We start from the raw sequence: 20,203 nt of genomic DNA, 5'->3' as shown, positions 1-20,203 counted from the left end.
AATTGCAGTTAATTATTAAGCCCAAGTGCTGAACTAATGACAGTTATAGAAAACTCAAGCAATATACTAAAGAAAGGGCAAGGGCAATAGTGAGTAGAAGGAGAAATGTATAAATGTTTGATCTAACTGAAAGTTAAGACAAGATTAAAGCTAGGGGCCAGGAGTTTGGCCTAGTGGTAGAGTGCTTGCCTAGCATGCACAAAGACCCTGGTCTGATTCCTGGGTACCACACACATAGAAAAAAGCCAGAAGTGGTATTTGGCTCAAGTGGTAGAGCTCTAGCCTTGAGAAAGTCCAAGGACAGCGCTCAGGCCCTGAGCTCAAGCCCAGGACTGGCAAAAAAGATTAAAGCCATGCTTTAATAGTGGTGCCTTTCTTGGAATCCCAACACTGGAGAACCTGAGCCAGGAATATCTTTGAAGCACATATGAAGCAAACCTAAGCTACACAATGAAACTCTATGAGGAAGGAAGGAAACAAAGAAGCAAGGAAGGAAGGAAGGACAGAAGGGAGAGAGGGAGGGAGGGAGGAAGAGAAAAGGGGGGAGAGGTAAGAGAGATGGATTACATAGATAAACAAGCAGATATTATTTACTGGCCCTTAAAAAACAGGCAATGAGGAACAGAATGGATCAGTTCCCACGCTGTTTCTGAGGAACCATTCAAAATACCAGGGTCACTGAATGTCAATTTTGCCTGTAGTTAAACAAGACATTAAGCTGCTTTACCAGGCACAGGTGTACCTACAAGCTCTTACTGCTCTCCAGTGATGCATACCATAGGAAGGCACAGTAATTGGAAGGTGATTCAAAAATAAGTCATTGTTTTCTGATGTGTCTCACTTAGTTGGTGCTGGTGAATCAGTACTTCCCAGCCTTATCCAATAAAGGAGGAGCCCATTCCTCTCATCTTACCCCAGCAGCTTGCTTTACACTGGCTAACGTGACCCGTCAGCAGTACATTTCTCTCTCCTTTCACTTCTCTTTGCATGAATCTTTAATGGCTCCCTGTTATTGACCAGTTCAAGCCCACAGCAACAGGTATCCTCTTAAAATTCCAGCCTATGTATTCCTCCTGTACTCTAACAATGTGCCACAATGGAAAGTTAAGTTTCCACTGAGTACCAAACTCACAGTCCCTCTTCCTAGTCTTCTCCCTCTCCCCAAACCCTGACTCTCCTCCTCAGGGTCTACCAGGATATAAATTTGCTCTCTGAACCTCCCCAATCTCACAAATTCAGTGTTACTGTAGATTAACATCAATATTCAACGTCTCATTGAGGTTAGAAATGGACTGTACTTTTAAATAATTTGTACAGTTCTGTACTATATAATACTATAAGCTATCTGTGGCAAATTACACTATCAAAAAGTAAATAAATCCAGGATATGGAAACAAGAGGTTAATCTTTGTGATTATTGTTCCTAATGTACCCTGTGAAGTTATTTCTTTTCTCTTTTGTTCCCTTATGGTTTATCTCATGCTGCTACTGTATATCTGAATCTGGCATCTGGTATACTGTACATATGTTTGTTTGTTTGTTTATTTAAAATAAGGAAGGGAAGGGGAAAAACATGATGATTGGAAGGGGTGCGGGAGGGAAAGTAGGAGAAAAACATGAGAAGGGGCATTAATGTTCGAGAAGTAATGTACCCACTACCTGTGAATGTAACTGTAACCTCCCTATGTGTCACCCTGACAACAAAGTATAATAAAAAAAGGAAAAAGTAAATACATTTTAAAAAGTTCTCAGTTGTAATAAGTACATAGTAGTTACCTATGGTTAGAAACTACTATACTGGACACGGAGACATAAGTTTTTCTATCACCAAAGAAACTGGTACTACAGAGTATAAGTCTGTACTATAAATCTAAGACAATAGTAGCCTAATATAGGCTAAGATTAGCTTTTTTTGCCAGTATTGGAGCTTGAACTCAGGGCCTGAGCACTGTCCTTGAGCTTTCTCAAGGCTAGAATCTGCCAATTGAGCCAGATACCACTTCCAGCTTTTTTTTATGTATGTGGTACCCAGCTGTTCGTGCATGTTAGGCAAGCACTCTACCACTAATGCAGACTTCCTGGTCCTAAATTAGCTTTTTAATGATCACTAGTAAAACTTGATGATCCAGATTTTATACAAAGGGCTTGCCAGGAGTTAGGGAAACCTCCCCTATATAATCAACCAAATATCTGTTATCAGCCATCCCAGTTTGGTAAACATCACAAAGAATTACAACATAACTGAAAAAAAGATTACAGGAAGACCTTAGGGACCTTTCAACGAAGCAATAAAATGGTAGTCAGTCCACTGTACACTACTCTCAGCTACAAAAAAACCATGACCCAGTCCATGCCTTGACAGATATTCACACAAAGGAGCAGAGTTGTGTCAGAAAAAAACATGATGGTACCGGGATTCAAAGGCAGAGAGATCATATGGCCTGGGAAGAATGAAGAGACAGCTGCCAGGTCTGTACACATTCAGATCTGGGGTGGGTACTAAAGGATGAGTAAACTGTTGACAGAGATAGAAAGATTGAAATGGAAAAATGCATGAGAAACAAAAAGATGAGAGGAACTACAACCCAGGGTGCACTGACAGAAAAGTGGGCCAAAGAGGCAATAGCAATTTTCAAGTGCAAGTTGCAATCATTTGAAATCCTTTTTTTTAACAGTTGTCCATTTTGAAAAAGAGTTCACTTCAGTGAATGAGAATAACTGATTTTAGCAAGGACATGGTAGAACAGGCTGTCTCTGTTCCCATTGCTGGAGGGAATGGAAATAAGCACAACCTTGCTGGCAGCACCATTAACCTTCTTAACAATTCTGTCAGCTGACTCAGTAATTCCGCTTCAAGGAAAATAACCCAAGAAAGAAGATGAAACACAAAGATTTATATACAAAGAAGTATGTTGTAATGTTTTTACAATGGAAGATAACACTGGACAATTATTAGATAAACTATGATCTATTACAGGGAGTACCATACAGCTATTAGTATTATACCTATGACAAGTTTTAAATAGCATAGACAATGTTTATAGAATGTACAAAAAACAAGCATTTGAAGTTGATAATATAAAGTGTATGCCAGATAGACTATGATTCATACCAGCTATGACCCTGGGCTTCTCCTCAAGAGAGTAGCCTAAGATTTGACATGTTATTGTTTTCCAAATTCCTCTTCAAATGAACCCTATGCCTCTTCCTTGTAGTAATGACTAATGGAAATTTCCCTCCAAGAAGGTTGAGTTTCAGTGATATAGCAATTAGTGAGTTTTGGCTGGAGAGACATTTTGTAGCTTTAGGTAGTAGTGCTTGACTTCTTGTCGTAGGTTCTCCATTTTCCAAACTTTCTCTTATCTTCTATTTACTGCCCTATTCTGAAGTACAAAGGGAAAACAGAGCTGGTCCTGAAATGGTAAAGCAGAAAAAAGACTAACACAAAGAGTATAGAAAGTATTCAAAGCTTCTCCAGAATCCTCAAGGATTCACTAAATCTACCCACTTGTAGAACCAGGTCTGAAAGACCCTGAAACTTACCCTAGTAAAGGAGAATCATGGTTCTAGCCCAGGCAAAATTAGAGAGAGCATGTGCTAAACAAACTAAAAACAAAGGTCCAAGTGTTTGCCTAGCAAATAGGAGGCCCTGAGTTCAAAACTTAATGTTGGGGGAGAGGAAAGTGAGAAAATGAAAAAGGAGGGCAAAGAAATGAGGGGAGGGGAGGGAGGAGGGGGGGGAGGAGAGGGGAGGGGAGAGGAGAGGAGAGCCTTCACCACCTGTCTTAAGCCTATTTTCCCAGATGCACTCAAAATAACCAGCTCATACAAATGATAATTTACTCATTCTCTTAAGCATGAACACAGTCAAAGGGTGAAAATGATCTGACGAGTGGTTTCCTTTCAAATAAACACACTACCAATCACAAAGATTAATCATCTACAGAATGAGAAACTCTAAACTACCATAATTTCAGGTCTGGATAGCAGAAAAACACAATGAATAGGATTCTGAGCTGATTTTTCCCCCTTTTAAGCACATGACATGCTTTGTATTTTAACCAATTAAGATTATGAATTTCATTGGGAGCACCTCAGAAAGCAGAATAATTTGCATAAAACTCTGCTTGTTCTACCATTTGATTTTATTTATATTGTATTTTATCAATTCAAGATACAGGAGACACTAAAGGAGCTCAATTATTTAACAGATCCTACTTAACGTTTTATATTTTAATATATACCCATGCCAACAGTGTTCTCATGAGCTTTCTGAACCATTAAGCTGCACAATTCTCCTTCTTCTAAATCAAATATAAGTAATTTGTTGTCATAGCAATGCTTCTTCCTACTCCAAAATAGTTCAATACAAGCTTTGTTTCAGCAGGCAACTATCTGTCTACCAAAAAAAAAAGTCATTATCTTCCATCTTCTTGACAAATGTCTCATTAAATTTAGCTGCCTAGCTTTTACAATCATCAGGAAACTCTATGGTCCTTTCTACCACCTGTATAGGAAAAGGGTTTTCGGGACCTCTTGGGAAATGCCTGGAAGCATATCCCAGGTAAGTCATTCCATGACAGCCAATCTTACCACTCATGATGACAGAAATCTGTGGCATAATCAGCCAGCTTCACAGTTGATACAGTGCCATCACCTACTCTAACTGTAGTGGAGGTGGCCCTCGATGAAGCTTATTCATTTCAAGTCCCTAAATCAAGCTGTCTATTTAACTGTGCACCGGAATAGAAAGTCAGATCTGTTCTTCCCTTTCTTCCCTAAGGTTGCCTCTGCATTTCGGACCTTTGAAGTGATATACAATAAGCTAACATGGACTAAGTATAAATAAGCTGCTGGAATTGTAAACAGAAGCAACAACAGATAAACACACAAGAGCATATACCATACACCAACCAGTCAGTGCCATCAGTAATTAATGCTTATGTCTTGTTTATAGGCTATGTTACAGTTTACCAAGCAGTTTCAGAAAAGTGCTCCAACTTAAACTGAACCCTTTGCCATTCATCCCGCAAAACACATAGATAAAGATGTTGAATCAGGATGTATTGACAGAAAAACTTAACCTTGGCCATCAGTTTATCAACTTGAAAATAAAGACAAGTAATTGGTGTTTCCAATTGCAGACCCTTCAGGCCCTCACCCTTATTTCATGCAACCATAGTTGGCACATTCTAGCACCTGAGCTCTGTCTGCTTCGATGTTTCCTCATTCTACACTCCTATGAAAAATGCAAACAAGAAGGACAAAGTCCAAGAGGATGGATGGAAGATTTTTTGACATTGGCAAGTTCTTAAAATAAAAGAACTTGGGAGCATGGCGACAAATGGCAGGAATTTTCACTTTTCTTTTATCCATTTCTATATTTTTAAGTTCTTTATGACGTTATTATCATGTTCTCTCACCCCATCTCTCTCTCTGGTCAGTTAAACTTATGGCATGAGTGCTGCCCCCAAGCTAGCACTCAACCACTTTGAAACTACAGTACGCCTTTTGAGATTCTGGCAGTTAATTGGAGATCTGACTCTCACAGATATTCCTGCTGGGGCTGGCTTTCAACAGAAATCCTCCGATCTCAGCCTCCTGAGTAACTCAGATTACAGGTGTGAGCCACTGATAGGCAGTTCCTAATTGTGACATTTGTTGATTCATTGGACATGGAAGTATGGCCAACTTTTCACACAGACTAATGTCAAACCACAATCCTCCAGATTTCAGTATCCTGACCTAGTCTTGCAGTTGTGAGCCACCACCACCCAGTTAACCATGTTATTTCTATAATCAAAAATAAGTGACATTTATTTAAAAGAGAAAGAGAATAGAGAAAAGGAAAATTACCATTACATTTCAATACAAAGATGCCATAAATATAAGGCAACTACTACTCTCCGTTCTTTTAAACTCTTATTTTAAAAAGAAGGAAGGGAAAGGGAAGAGCAGCCACTAACAGGGCTTATTTGAGAAACTCAATCAGAATCGGGAGCTGCCCTAGCAGGCCTGAAAATAAGATTTCACAGAACCACATAGGCTCAAGAACTGGAGTAGAAAAGTTCCATTCCCATCCGAATGTGACCAAATGTAATTTGTTTCTCTGTATGACTTCCAACTTCACAGAGTGATTCCATTTAAAAATCTAATAAAATGTTGCCACCCTTTTTGATGCTCAGTCCTTTTGAGCTTTTGTCTTCCACAGACTGTATATTTCCTTTGGAGAGTGAGGAGATAATAAATTATTTAGAGCCCCAACATAAAAAGAAGAAAAGGAAAGTAGTCACAGGGTTTGGATATTAGGCAATATGAAGAAGAATGCCTAATGGTCTGAACACTGTGTGACCAGCTAGAAGTAATGTTTAGAATGCCCTAGAAAGACAGAAAAACAAAGCTTTCTTTCCCAACTCCCCATCCAACCCCCAAAGAACATAACTTTCAAAACAATTTTAGTTAATAAAAGCCTCTGGCACTTGAGGATATGAAGGGTGTTAATTTTATTTGGCCATGTCAAATTTAAGAAATTACTGTAATTCTTTAACTGAGAAGGTGCAATTTTGACTTCAAATGGGTTTCTTCCCTAGATCTCAAAATCCAATTTGTCCAGTTTGCCTAGAGTGATGTTTGTGTTAGCATTACCACCCTTATTGATCTATATACAGGCTACGTTGTTGTCTAAATCCTACACTAAACATGTGGTCAGTGGGTATAACAAAGAAATGCCAAATGATGCCTAATAACATAGCCTCAAAATATCCGAAGTAAGAGTTGACTGAAAAATAAGAATGTAGGGGCTGGGAGTTTGACCTAGTGGTGGAGTGCTTGCCTAGCATGCATGAAGACCCAGGTTCAATTCCTTGGTACCACATATGTAGAAAAAAGCCAGGAGTGGTGCTGAGGCTCAAGTGGTAGAGCTCTAGCCTTGAGAAAGTCCAAGGACAGTGCTCAGGCCCTGAGCTCAAGCCCAGGACTGGCAAAAAAAATAAGAATGTATACATCTATCTACCTTTGTCGTAGGAAATACTGACAACTCTTCAAGGAACTGAAGTTAACCAGACCAAAAAATGGTCATAGCTGTTCAAAAATGGCTACATTAAAGTGGTCTAGTGGGCCATGCTCTCATATAGGGCCATAAAGTAAAACTGCAGACATTTCAAAGAAAGAGAACACATAGATCTCATTCTCTGATTAGTGTTACTAAGTTGGGAAATCATCAACCAAAAGATAACTAAAAGGTTTAGAAGTTAAAAAATACCCTTTCATAGTGAGAAAAGGGAAGTGATAAAGATATAACCATGTGTGGAAATGTAACCACTATACCACTATAATTCCCCTTGCATAACTAATATAAGCTAATAAAAAATCCTTCCAGATAAATTAAGCAATCACAACAGAAACTGCATAACTCTTAAAACAATATATTAAAATTTGCAGAGTGACTAAGGGCTGTGGGTGTGGCTTAGATGCCTAGGAAGTGTGAGGCCCTAGTTTCAAGTATCAAATGACAAGAAATTCAGGATAAAGATGGCAAAAAAAAACACGGAACGGGACTAGAGCAGAAGGTGGCAAAAATGTTAATCGTGTGGTGTGTGTGTGTGTGTGTGTGTGTGTGTGTGTGTGTATGTGTGTGTGTGTGAGAGAGAGAGAGAGAGAGAGAGGGAGGGAGAAAGAAAGAAAGAAAGAAAGAAAGAAAGAAAGAAAGAAAGAAAGAAAGAAAGAAAGAAGAAAGAGAAAGAGAGAGAATCCTAAGGCTTGAACTCAGTGCCTGAGCACCATAGTTTAGCTTTTTCTACTCAAGGATGGCACTCTACAGTTTGAAGCACATCTCTTCTTCAGGCTTTTTGCTGGTTAACTGGATATAAAAGTCTCATGGAGTTTCCTTCACAGGCCGGCTTCAAAGCATAATCCTCAGATTGCAGCCTCTTAATAGCTAGGATTACAAGCATGAGCCACCAGCACAGAGCTTAAAACTGTTAACCTTAAATAAGAAAGTGAAAATAAATGAGCCAAACCTCCAACCTAGGTTACAAAAAGAACAAAGGAAAAAAATCCAACGAAAGCAAATTTAAACAGAAAGAGAAATAAAAAGACACACAATAGAGTATCAAAACTCAAGTTACTGCCTAAAAAAAGGAAAAAAAAACTTAGAAACTACCTATGAGATACTTGTTTTGCACTATTGATACTGTAAAACCCAGGGCCTGTAGGGACTCTGGCACTTCAACCGTATTTCCAGCTTAATTTTTTTAAGCGGGCAATATCTAGACTGAAAAGGAAGATGCCTTTGAAATTATTTGTTGTTTCCATAATTATCAAGCTATTAACAATTTTACATTTGAAAATCTGAGAATAAAATAGGTTGTTCAAATCTATAATCCTAGCCTCTTGGGAGGCTGCAATCTAAGGAGTGTGGTTCAAAGCCAGCCCAGACAAATAGTCCTGATAAGACTCTCGTCTAAACCACTAAAAATCTGCAAGTGATGCTATGGCCTTAAGTGGTAGAGTGCTAACCTTGAGTACAAGGAGGAAGAGCACTAGTCTTGAGTGAAAGAGCTCAGGAACAGTACCCACGCCCTGAGTTCAAGTCCTACAACAGTTAATTAAAGGACCTTAAAGAATCAAAGAATACTAAGAGCTCTATAGGGCCATCATACACAATGAAACATAACTTTGAAGCAGGGGACAATAAGGCACAAAATATTGTCATGTCTACTGGATATCATACTGACTCGACTAGAACGGTAAGACATAATACACACACACTCACACACACACACACACACACACACACACACACACATATGGGGTGGCTCAAAAGAGACTATGATCTTAATATTTATTACGATAACCAGCAGAAAAAAATTCAAAGAATACACAGGTAAATCAATTATAGTTAACTTAAAAGCATTCAGCAAGGTTGTAGAATATGAGAATAATTATAAAAAAAACAATGGCATTTCTAGACATGGAAAATTCATAAAAATCACAACTCCATGTCTGTGAAAAAGGGAAGCAAAATAGAGGTTCATCAAAATAATTGGTTAGACCCTTAGGCTCTGTAGTTGGATTGCCTTGGTTATAATCAAAGGACTAGTTTTATACCCTACCTATTAGAACTCTTATAAGGATTAAACAAGTTAATATACACAGAGCACTTGGATCAGCTCTTGGCCCAAACTAAGGGCCAGTTCAATGGGAGCTATTAGTATTACTGTGAAGAACTGCCTAATAGGCCTATTACCTAGGGCCTAAGCTTCTAACTATTGGATTCCAAGCCATCTCTAGGGTAAAGAGTGAGCAAGTCACCTATCACCTGAGCCAGTGAAACACACCTATGTTTTCCCGAAGGCTGGGCACTGAACTCCCACACCCAGGATACAGCTCATTACCCACACACCCTACTTCTGTCTGCAGTCATTAGCAGAAGAACATACCCACCTCTCTGGAGAGTTCTGCCCCAATCTTCCCTATTCTACACTGGCAGCAAAAGTCAACAACTAACTCCAAACTTTCCCAGAAGGTTGAATCAAGCACCAAAAGAAAAGAAAAACCCCAGCTCCTTTAGACAAATGCCAAGAGAGCTTTCCTAAGGCATTAGAAAAGAAGGCTGCTGTTACTGGCTTCACTGGGGTAGCAGGAAGTAACTTTTTTCTAGTAACTACTATGTACCACTAAGTGTTCTCAGGAGTTTAGAAAAAACTAACTTGCTTAATTTTCCCAATAACCCACTGAAGCCAGTAAAATTCATAGCCTCATTTTACAAACAAGAAATTGGGTGACAGTGATTTATTCACTTCCTTAAAGGCACAGAAGTCCTGAGGGATATGTATTAGCTCCAAACCCAGATCTGACTCCACAGTCTTATACTAAGCCGAAATAATAACAAGAGGGCTGGTTCTTGAAATGAAAATGGATGGTAGATCTGTGCTTGTGAAGTTGTAGATTGATTTAGCCTTACTGGGATTTGAACTCAGGGCCCAATGTTTGCTAGGTAGGCACCTGAGCTATATTTCCCGTTGAAACTGTGGATTTCAATTCTCCTTTGTGCTAAGACCACAGAACAAAATTAAAATGAGAATACAAACAAAAAGACTGCAGCAAACTAGCAGGTACAAGTTCATGTCTGTGAAATGCACACATGAAATGGTAGATCCATAGGGCCGGGAGTTTGGCCTAGTGGTTAAAGTGCTTGCCTAGCATGCATGAAGACCCGGGTTCAATTCCTCGGTACCACATACATAGAAAAAAGCCAGAAGTGGTGCTCAGGCTCAAGTGGTAGAGCTCTAGCCTTGAGAAAATCCAAGGACAGTGCTCAGGCCCCTGAGCTCAAACCCAGAACTGGCAAAAAAAAAAAAAAGAAATGGTAGATCCAGTTTCTGGCATGCGTGAACAATATGTAAAACTAGGCGGGCAGGGAGAAGACAACAGAAAAATACTGCCAATCTGTGGTCTCACCTCCCCCTACTCCTTTTCCTGTCTCCACGATATGCACAGCAGGAACCTTCACTCGTGAGCATCCTCAGACCCAGATGACATTGAAGAAAATCAGCTTGCTGCAGAGTGTAGGGAGCTAAAGGCCAGGAAGTGTATGCAGGTTGGAATACCATCTGCCTTTTAACCCTTCTGTGATGTGATAAATGGCAACATTTATGGGCATACTAGCCAGACTATCCTGAGTCCATCAGTGATAAATAATAACCCAAGGAGATTAATCTACAAACTATACACAGAATGTAAGCAGAAAGTTTAATATTTGTGAAGCGTTAAATGCCATCTCATAATACACCCCCCTCCCTGTTCCCAGGTAAATGATCTGTTCCTCCTTTTGGCAATACCTAATCTGTTGGGCCTTTTATAAGAACCTAATGACATGCATAGGCCCACATAACAGGAAAAAAGAGCCTGGCTTTAGCAACAACCCCTCAAAGTCCTGCGCGGTGTAATCTGGTACAAAGCCCATGCAAAATAAGAGCCTGTGAACACAACAGCGCACATGCACACACACACACACACACACACACACACGCACACGCACGCACACACGCACACCTGCACCAAAATATATTTCTAAGATCAAAGCTTCTACCTTCACTAAGTTTTATAAATTAACCTTAGTGACAAGATTTTTTTTCATGATGAAATAAAGGCAAGTTATAGGACCTATTTAAGTATCTGCTTGCAGATAAAAGTTGCATGTCCAAGCTATTGTTTGGATTGCTTCTTTCCTAGACCTCATCATCAACCAAGTCCAATTGAAAAATAAAACAGACATGCTAATAATTGTAACATAAGGTGATACAACATGGACATCTCATACACAGTAAGTGTCCTGTTACCTTTCAGCCTTTATTGGATCTTTACAAATACCTATTTCTGCCATTCCTGGAGCTTGAACTCAAGGCCTGGCCACTGTCCCTAAGATTTTATGTTCAAGGCTAACACTCTACCACTTGAGTCACAGCTCCACTTCCAGATTTTTGGTAGTTAATTAGAAGAGTCTCACAGACTTTTCTGTATAGGCTAGCTTCAAACTGCAGTCCTCAGATCTCAGCCTCCTGAGAAGGTGGGGTTATAGGAGTGAGCTACCAGTGCCCAGAAATAACAGTCAATTTAAGAAAGTATTTTCTGGAGGCCAGGAGTTTGGCCTAATGATAGACTGCTAGCCTAGAATGCATGAAGAAGTGGGTTCAACTCTTTGTTACCACATACATAGCAAAAAACACCAGAAGTGGTGCCGTGGCTCAAGTGGTCAAGCTTTAGCCTTGAGAAAGTCAAAGGACAGTGATCAGGCCCTGAGTTCAAGCCTCAGGACCGGAAAAATAATAGTATTTGCTGATGTGGGTAAGGAACAAACTGAAAAGAAATTCCATTTTGTTACAAAAACCCCAAAGCAATCTAAAAAAAAAAGATTTAAATTAATGTATAACCTGTTAAGCATGGTAAAGCCATGTGATGTTAACCAATCCATCTAGGATGCACCATTACACTCTCTCCAATTTTATGTTTTCCAGTGCACTTTGTTTTTCACCCTATTTTCTGATTTTTCCATTCTGTCCAAAAGCAGGAAATGAACTGAAGTGACACCAAACTCCAAAGCTGGAAAATATCATCTGACCCTTTGACTTACAGAAGCAGTAACTGAATCTAAGAGAAGGGAGTTGACTTCTTTCACGTTGCTGGTGATTGGCAGATCTACTGACAGCTCTACAGACAGATCTGTGTGCAAGACTCTTCTAGCCAATTATATTTTTTCATTTTTTCTTTTTGATAGTTATTACTAAAAAGTAGCACAATCAGACTGTAATTCCCTAAATCAGGTGACAAGTATAATGCTTTTTAGAAAATGTCACCCCTTCTTTTGCTTTTCCTCATCGTCCCCCTCCCATCCCTACCTATAAGTTCCATAGTTCATTTTTTACATAGTGTGTGTTAAATAGCATGACTGCCTTTGTTCACCCCTCTTCTCCCATTCCTGTGCCCCCATTCTGCCCCCCAAAAGACAACAAAATATACAACATTAACATCAATGAAAAAACATGTTTACATTTCCTAGAAATTGTTTTCCTAAGTAGTAAAGGTTCAGAGGAGTCATTCCTTTGGCTTCCTCACCTAAGTATGTCCTCTGTATGTGTCTACATGCATTGATCCCTATATAAGTTACTGTATCCAGTTGTGCTTTAGATCTAGCTTTCACATATGAGAGAAAACCTATGCCAAAATTTGTGTCTCTACGCTTGCTTTACCTCACTTAACATGATTTGTTCTATTCCATCCATCTCCCTGCAAATTATATATTATTCTTTCTAATAGATGAATATAAGTACCACATTTTTTGATCTACTCATCTATTGTAGAGCACTTCAGCTGTTTTCCTAACTTGGCTATTGTGAATAGTGTAGCAATAAACATGGATGTGCAAGTGTCTTTACGCTCTCCTGGCTTGTAATGTTCTGGGTTGATGCCCAGGAGTGGTATGCCTATATCATAGGGAAGGTCTATGTTATTTTTTTGGGGTGGGGGGGAATCTCCAGAGTGGTTGTACTAGTTTACATTCTCTCTAACAGTGCAGGAGGGTACCATTTTCAGCCATATTCCCTCCAGCAATTTGCTATTGTTCGAATTCTCAATGTTGGCCAGTCTAACTTGGATGAGACAGAATCTTAGTGTTGTTTCGAGTTGCATTTCCTTTATGGTCAGATATGTTGAGTATTTATTCATGTGTTTATGTGTCGATGATTTCCTATTTGTCCAGTCTTTCTCCTATTTGCTGTGGCCATAAGACTCTTCAAAAAGTTCCTGCCTATGCCTGTAAGTTCTAATGTTTCTCTTATTCTACCTTGCAGTAGTTTCAATGTTTCAGGTATGATGTAGAGGTCGTTGATCAACCTTGAGTTGATATTGGTGCATATTGAAAAAAAAAGGATGCAATTATAGTTTTCTACATATGTATGTCCAGTTTTCCCAACATCAATTATTCAAAACGCTTTCTTTTATCCAACATATATTTCTGGCTCCCTTGTCAAAAAAATCACTTACTGTTGGGTCTGTTTTAGTCCCAATACCATGCAGTTTTTGTAATCATTGCTCTACAGTGGAGTTTGAAGTCTGGGATTGTGATACCACCAGCACTGATATTTTTTGGTCTATAATTACCTTGGCTATTAAAGGTCTTTTGTTATTTGATATGTTTTTGTCTCTCAGTAAAGAATGGGATTTCGATTAGGATTGTGTTGAATTTGTAGATTATCTTTGGCAGTACAATGCTGCTAGCAGTTATCTTAAGGGGCTTGCAGAAAATTATCAAGAGATTTCTCAGCAATAGGAAAATCAATTGATAATGTCCTTTAATGACATTTAAGGTTTAGCACACAGTGAACATTCCTAATCCTATTAAAACTCCCAAAATGTTACTTAAGCTCCCTGAATCTTATTTTCCTTGTCTGTAAAATGGAGATATCAATAATAACATCTACCACTCAGGATATCTGGCACATAGTAAGTATTCAGTAAATGTTATTTATCATTACTGTCATATCCTCCATGTGTGGGGAAAGGACTGAGAAAAGCAACTCATCATATCTATCTTCAATTACACTTGCCTTTTCTAAGAAAGTTTCAGACTTACATCTGAATTTCTGATGGGGAATCTGACGAAGAACAGGTCAGAAGAGCCAGTGGGATATTTGCACAGGTGCATCTGTTCTGTTCTTGGGTCCACAGATAAAATCAGGTACCTCTTGCCTCTATGATAACTCGCCCAAAAGGAAAAAAAAATGAAGTAACAGAGACAGAAGAGTTAAAGTGTTTTTGAAGTTAGAAAAGCATTGTAATGAGATCAAGCAGAATGAGAGTCCATAGTAGTCCCAGTGCAGGGAAAATTAGCTATACTAAGGTCTCCTGTTCAGGCCCAGAAGTGGGTCCAAGCTGGTGGAAATTCAATTGCTATACTAGCAAGATCCACACAAGATCCCAAGGAAGAAGAAAACCTTATAACCACAGTGAACTGTGTAAACACAAAGTGCAAAATGGAATTCTCATTAAAATTTTAGTATGGACCATTAGGCTCACTTGTCCTTGCAATGAGACAGAACAGAATGTAATGAGACCTAAAAGCATGATGGCCACATACACTGATCATGGCTCTGTTATTCTCTAGAGATGTGATCTCCGGTGCTCTTCCCTTCTAGGCTTTTTTCTCTATCTGCAAACTAAAGGTCATAAACTGCAGGAAGTCTAACTCTCCAGTTCTCTAGCATTTTCTCCTCAGATATTCCGTATATACTTTGTACCTAAAAGTATAGTGATCTGACTCTAAATGAGCCTTGAGAGTAAGTTCCCTGAAGCTAATTCCATGTAAGATACTTTTGTCTCTCCCACATAGGATGCTAGGTCTGAAGTCATCACTTAATATCTGCTAAATGATCCCGATTCAGCACATAGCACCTAGCTGATCACAGAATGTGCATGCCAGACAGGTCTCAATCAGCTCTCCCACTAGATTTTTTAAATATGGAAGATTTTACCACCCCTGGGCTTTTCACCAAAAGAAGCATTGCAGAAGAAAACAAAGCCCCTGTCAGTCTTTGACAGTGATTAACAGCTAGGTGGCAGGCACTGTGCTCAATACTCTGTAAATGTGCATAGCTACAATTGGTAGGATTTAGTTTGAGTCTGTTCATCTAGTCTGATAGAAGGCCATACAAAAAACAGCTACTGTGATAAATTCCTGAAATTTACCTTAGAGATCTTAAATCACTTTTGACAGACAAAGAAATAATTGGCATGGATCCTTTCTACTAGCATTGTGCCCCCAAAAGCTTTGGGATTCAGAGACTGAAACACCTGTGTTGAGATATTGCATACATGCACACTCATGAAAGCACAAACTCTCCTTCCTCCCTCCCCCCTCTCTCTTTCTCTTTCTCTCCTTCTCAGAGGTAGTTTGGGTTCAACAGATATCCAAGACAGTCTTCTACAGAAGTGCTTAATTCATAATCCGGATCACAGATTAGAATCTCTTGAAGGTAAAAAATTCCAGTTTCCACCTTTTCCATCTTGTCAGTCCTGGAGCTTGAACTCAGTGTCCTTGGGCACTTTTTGCTCAAGGCTAAGCACTCTGCCACTTGAGACACAGCGACACTTCTGGCTTTTTCTGTGTATGTGGGCAAACCCAGAGCTCATGCATGCTAGTTGAGCATGATACCACTAGGTCACGCTCCCAGCCACCTTCTCCATTCCTAGACTCAAACTTAATGACATGTCCAGTAGGTCACATAGAGGGCTACAGAAACCACGAAAATTCCCTTGTAGTCACTCACAACATTATTCTGCTCGCCCGTATGATAAAAGGATCACTGCTATATCTGTGGAAACCAAAAGCTAACCAAGAAGGGGTACAAACCTGTATATGGATGGGTATAGCAAGAGAGGAGACTCACAGCATCATACCACTAAGCTCCATTCCCAATGAATGTCCTCAATTGTTCCCAAGAGCCCATATCCTGTTGTGGAAGCTTCCTTACTCCTCAATTTGCACAATATAGTGAGCACACCTACCTTCTCTGAAGCTCAGTGCTCTCAGAGCTCCCCCCTCTCTCTCTCATACACACACACACACACACACACACACACACACACACACACACACACTGAAGTGTTTCTCTAATTCCTGCTTACTCTGTCACTTCCTGCTTCTTAGCTACTTATACCCTCTTCTTTTAGCTAAAATTCCTAGCAATGTGTAACTATCTTTGTCTTCCAGTAATCCCCTATGCCCCACGTTACCCCACTCCACTAGCCACCAAGCACTAGCCACACAGGCAGCAAGGTACTAGGGGCACATCTTCCTCAGTACATTTTCTCAGTTGCCCAACAAGAATTGGCTTCCTTTGTCTTTTGAATCTCATTTATTAAAACTGTTCCTCTAACCTGCAATCATCTTTTTCATTTTTTGTTTGTTTAGGCACAAAGGGATTCTCACTTGTTAAATATATGCTCTACCATTGAGCTGCATCCCTGACTTCCTTTATTTCTTTAATTTTTATTAGTTACTAAAGAAAACTGTAAATGGGAAAGGGAAGGGGGGGAAACAAGATGAGGGGAGGGGATGGGGAAGAAATGGGGACAGAAACATGAGAAGGGGTATCAATGTGTGTGAATTAATGCACCCTCTATCTGGCTAATACAACTGTAACCCTTCTCTTAACTACAATAAAAAAAAGTAATCATCCTAAAAAAAAGAAAACTGTATTTACAGCAAATTGGAACTAAAGAGAAATTCAATAATGAGTGTTCCCTTCCCCTGAGTATTCAGGAGAAAGCACTTGGCATATGTTCTTCTAGACTTTTCCAAATGTACTGAACATACATTGTACATATAATCAACTTGGTTTTAGAAAGATCATGTTGTTAAAAACAAATTTGTAGACAGGCACGGTGGCTTTCATCTGTAATCCTAGCTACTCAAAAGGCTGAGATATGAAGATTACGGTTCAAAGCCAGCCCAGGCACAAAAGTCTGTGAGACCCTTATCTCCAATTAACCAACAGAAAACCAGAAGTGGCACTGTAGCTCAAGTGGTAGAGCACTAGCCTTGAGCTGAAGAGCTCAGGGGCAATGCCCAGGTCCAGAGCTCAAGTCCCACAACCGACCAAAAATAATTATGTCTCCCTTTGCCAATTAGTGAGAAAATATCTATCAATATACAACTCTGTGAGTCTTATCTCTATGAAAATGCCAGAAGTAGAGCTCTGACTAATGTGGTATGATGTACATGGTAGAATGCTAGCCTTGGGCAAAAAAGCTCAGACAGAGCCTAGTCCCTGAGTGCAAGCTCCAGGATTGGCATAAAAAAATGATTCTTCATACTGTTTTATGTATAAAACACATGCACACACCTTATTTCAGTTTTTCTCATGTTTAACCTATGATGATCACCCTATGTTACTAATGATAATAGCCCTAGCTCTTGTCTGCTACTAGGCATTTGCCAAGCACCTTTGTTCCAGTACCTAACCAGTCAAATCTATTCAGCTTTTTCAACCAGTTAGTAATGAACCTAGTTAGGACAAGAACTAGTTCTAACTACCACAAAATCCAACACTCTTTTTATTCCTCTGAAATATTTACCAAGATAGAGCCTCCCATAAGCTTTGACCTCTTTCCTCTTTGACCTTTATTGTTTGGGTGAGACAAAGATTTTGTGTTCATTTTGATCCTTTTCCCTTGAGTCTCATAATGTTTGCTTACTAAGATCAGATGAAGGCTGGGTGTGGTAGCTCATGCCTATTATTCCAGCTACTGGAGAGGAGAGATTGAAACACTGGAGGACCAAACTGGCCTGGCACAGAGATGGTGAGAGTTTTCTAAAAAATTACTAAAGCCAAGAAGAGGTAGGTGAATGACTCAAGTGCCTAGAAACATGAGGCCCTAAGTTCAAACATCAGTGCAGGAAAAAAAATAAGATGCAAGCCTCTTTTTGAAGGAAGGAAGTAATGACATCAGTTTCTATCAACAGCTGAATGAGTCTCATTTCTAAACAACCAGCAGGTCACATTGGCCCTACACAAAGGCTTCTGTCCGCATACACATTTATCTCCATGCACTACATGATCAGGGCAAACAGCAAGCTGGGGCTAGGCTCCTCTGGGAAAGAAAAGAAAGGCAGAAATGCCAAATTGAAAAGGTTGTTGCAGGGCCAGGACTGTGGTCTATGAGTAGAGTGCTTGCCTAGCATGCACAAAGCCCTGGATTCGATTTCTTGGTACCACACATAGAGAAAAAAAAATAGATGTGTTACTGTGGCTCCAGTGGTAGAGCTCTAGCCTTGAGAAAGCTCAAGGATAGTGCTTAGGCACCGAGTTCAAGTCCCAGGACTGGTGAAAAAAAGAAAGAAAAGAGGGGGGGGGAGGGAGGGAGGGAGGGAGGGAGGGAGGGAGAGAGAGAGAGAGAGTTGCAATACCTATCAGGTAGAGAGACAGCCTGCAACCAACTAGAACATTGCTATTTCCCATATTTTGTGGACAACAATGCTCAACAAAATCCCACAAGATTTCTGGGGACTCTTATCTACAATTAACCTCCAGAAAATGGGAAGTGTGGAGCCTTGAGCTGAAGAGCCCAGGGACAATGCCCAGGCCCAGGGGTAGGGAAGTAGCCTTGACCAGGAGAGCTCAGGGACAGCACCCAGACACAAGCACCATGACCCACCCCCAACCCCCCCCAAAAAAGGAGTGAGACTAGGAATCTGGAGACCTAGATCTCCTCCTACTTACCTATCTGACTGAGCAATCAATCACCTCACTAAGTCTCCGTATGTTCATACAGAAAGGTGAGGAAGAATATCTCTGAGCTGATCTCTGAGGTTTCTTTCAGCTCTGACTTGATATCACACCATTATTTCAACCATATTTAAAAAAAAAAGCTTTGCTAGAACGTCCTGTGTCTACAAGCGGCAAATGAAAGAATTAGATAAAACAAAAATGACCTTTGTGCAAGGCTGTAAATGAGGTAATATACAGACAGTAGACTTCACAGTGAGCCTGCTGCATATTTAATAAGTGCTCATAAATGTCACAAGTGTTGCAATCTGAATACTGGCCGAACAGATATAGGCAAGGCAATCAAGTTTGTGACCAGCCAGCATGGGAGACAAATATATTACCTGAACACAATGTTACAAGTAAAATTATACTATTACTTAGAACTTCGACTAGAATGCACAAAATAACGAAAAATATCTTGAACTCTCTATGTCTGACATTTGACCCTTTTTTTCCTATCTCATCCAGTTCCTGGTTTACAGTGTTTAAAGGATCTGAGGGAGGCCTCAAATGATCAGAGCACCATCTGTCCTTAACGTCTATAACAAAAAAAGAACTAAAAAATAAAAATAAAAATGAGAAGCCCCATGCCAAGGGAAGACAAAGAGAATTGTAAGTGGTGACAGCCAGTCTTTAATCCCCACTTCACTGGGAACTGACTGTGGAAAAAAAAAAGAGACTAAAAAAGAACAACAACAGGTGCAGAACCACGGTGTACTTTGCAAATTGTCTGAACCACCGGTGTACTTTGCAAATTGTTTTTCAGGACAGACCCAAGGCAGGGAGTAAGACATTTGGGAAGCTGATCCAAGCATGGTTTCTACATATGTCCATCTGAGCAAACAGAGCACTAGCTGGGAGATATGGCTAAATAGGAGCCAGCCAGTCAGGAATCTATGGGACATGCAGGCTTTGCATTCTTCCCTACAAATCCAACTCAGCCTTGACATAAAAATCACCTGTGACTTTTTTGCCATGTCCAGGAAAAGCAGTCATGGTGCCACAGTCAATCTGTTTTCCTCATCCATTAGCCAGAACCCTCACAAGCATAGAAGGACTCATGTACTTGGCTGGTGCTACCATGCAAAGCTATTGTTAAGACAGATGAACTAGGAAGCAGGGTTGAATGAGCTGCCTGGCAGGAGAAGAGAGCTTTGAAGTTAAACCCAGCCTCTTCCTCAGAGTGTCCCTATTTCTTATGGGACTAGAAGACCAGAAAATGGGTAGAAAATGTCCATGTGGGGCCACGAGTTTGGCCTAGTGGTAGAGTGCTTGCCTACCATGCACCAAGACCCGGGTTCAGTTCCTCAGTACCACAAACATAGAAAAAAACCTGGAAGCGGTGCTGTGGCTCAAGTGGTAGAGCACTGGACTTG

General features: G+C 40.0%; 1 protein-coding gene across 3 annotated transcripts in view; it reads right to left on the bottom strand.

Moving 5' to 3' along the window:
- The window catches only part of Tmem164 (transmembrane protein 164), a 162,183-nt gene that overhangs the window by 126,131 nt on the left and 15,849 nt on the right, over window positions 1-20,203 (bottom strand). The gene's annotated exons all lie outside the window — the stretch shown is intronic.

The sequence above is a fragment of the Megascapheus bottae genome, chromosome X, assembly GCF_031878675.1.
Source record: "Megascapheus bottae isolate mThoBot1 chromosome X, mThoBot2.hap1, whole genome shotgun sequence".
Classification (NCBI taxonomy): Eukaryota; Metazoa; Chordata; class Mammalia; order Rodentia; family Geomyidae; genus Megascapheus; species Megascapheus bottae.
The sequence above is the reverse complement of the archived record's forward strand: the minus strand, read 5'-3'. Positions and strand labels throughout refer to the sequence as shown.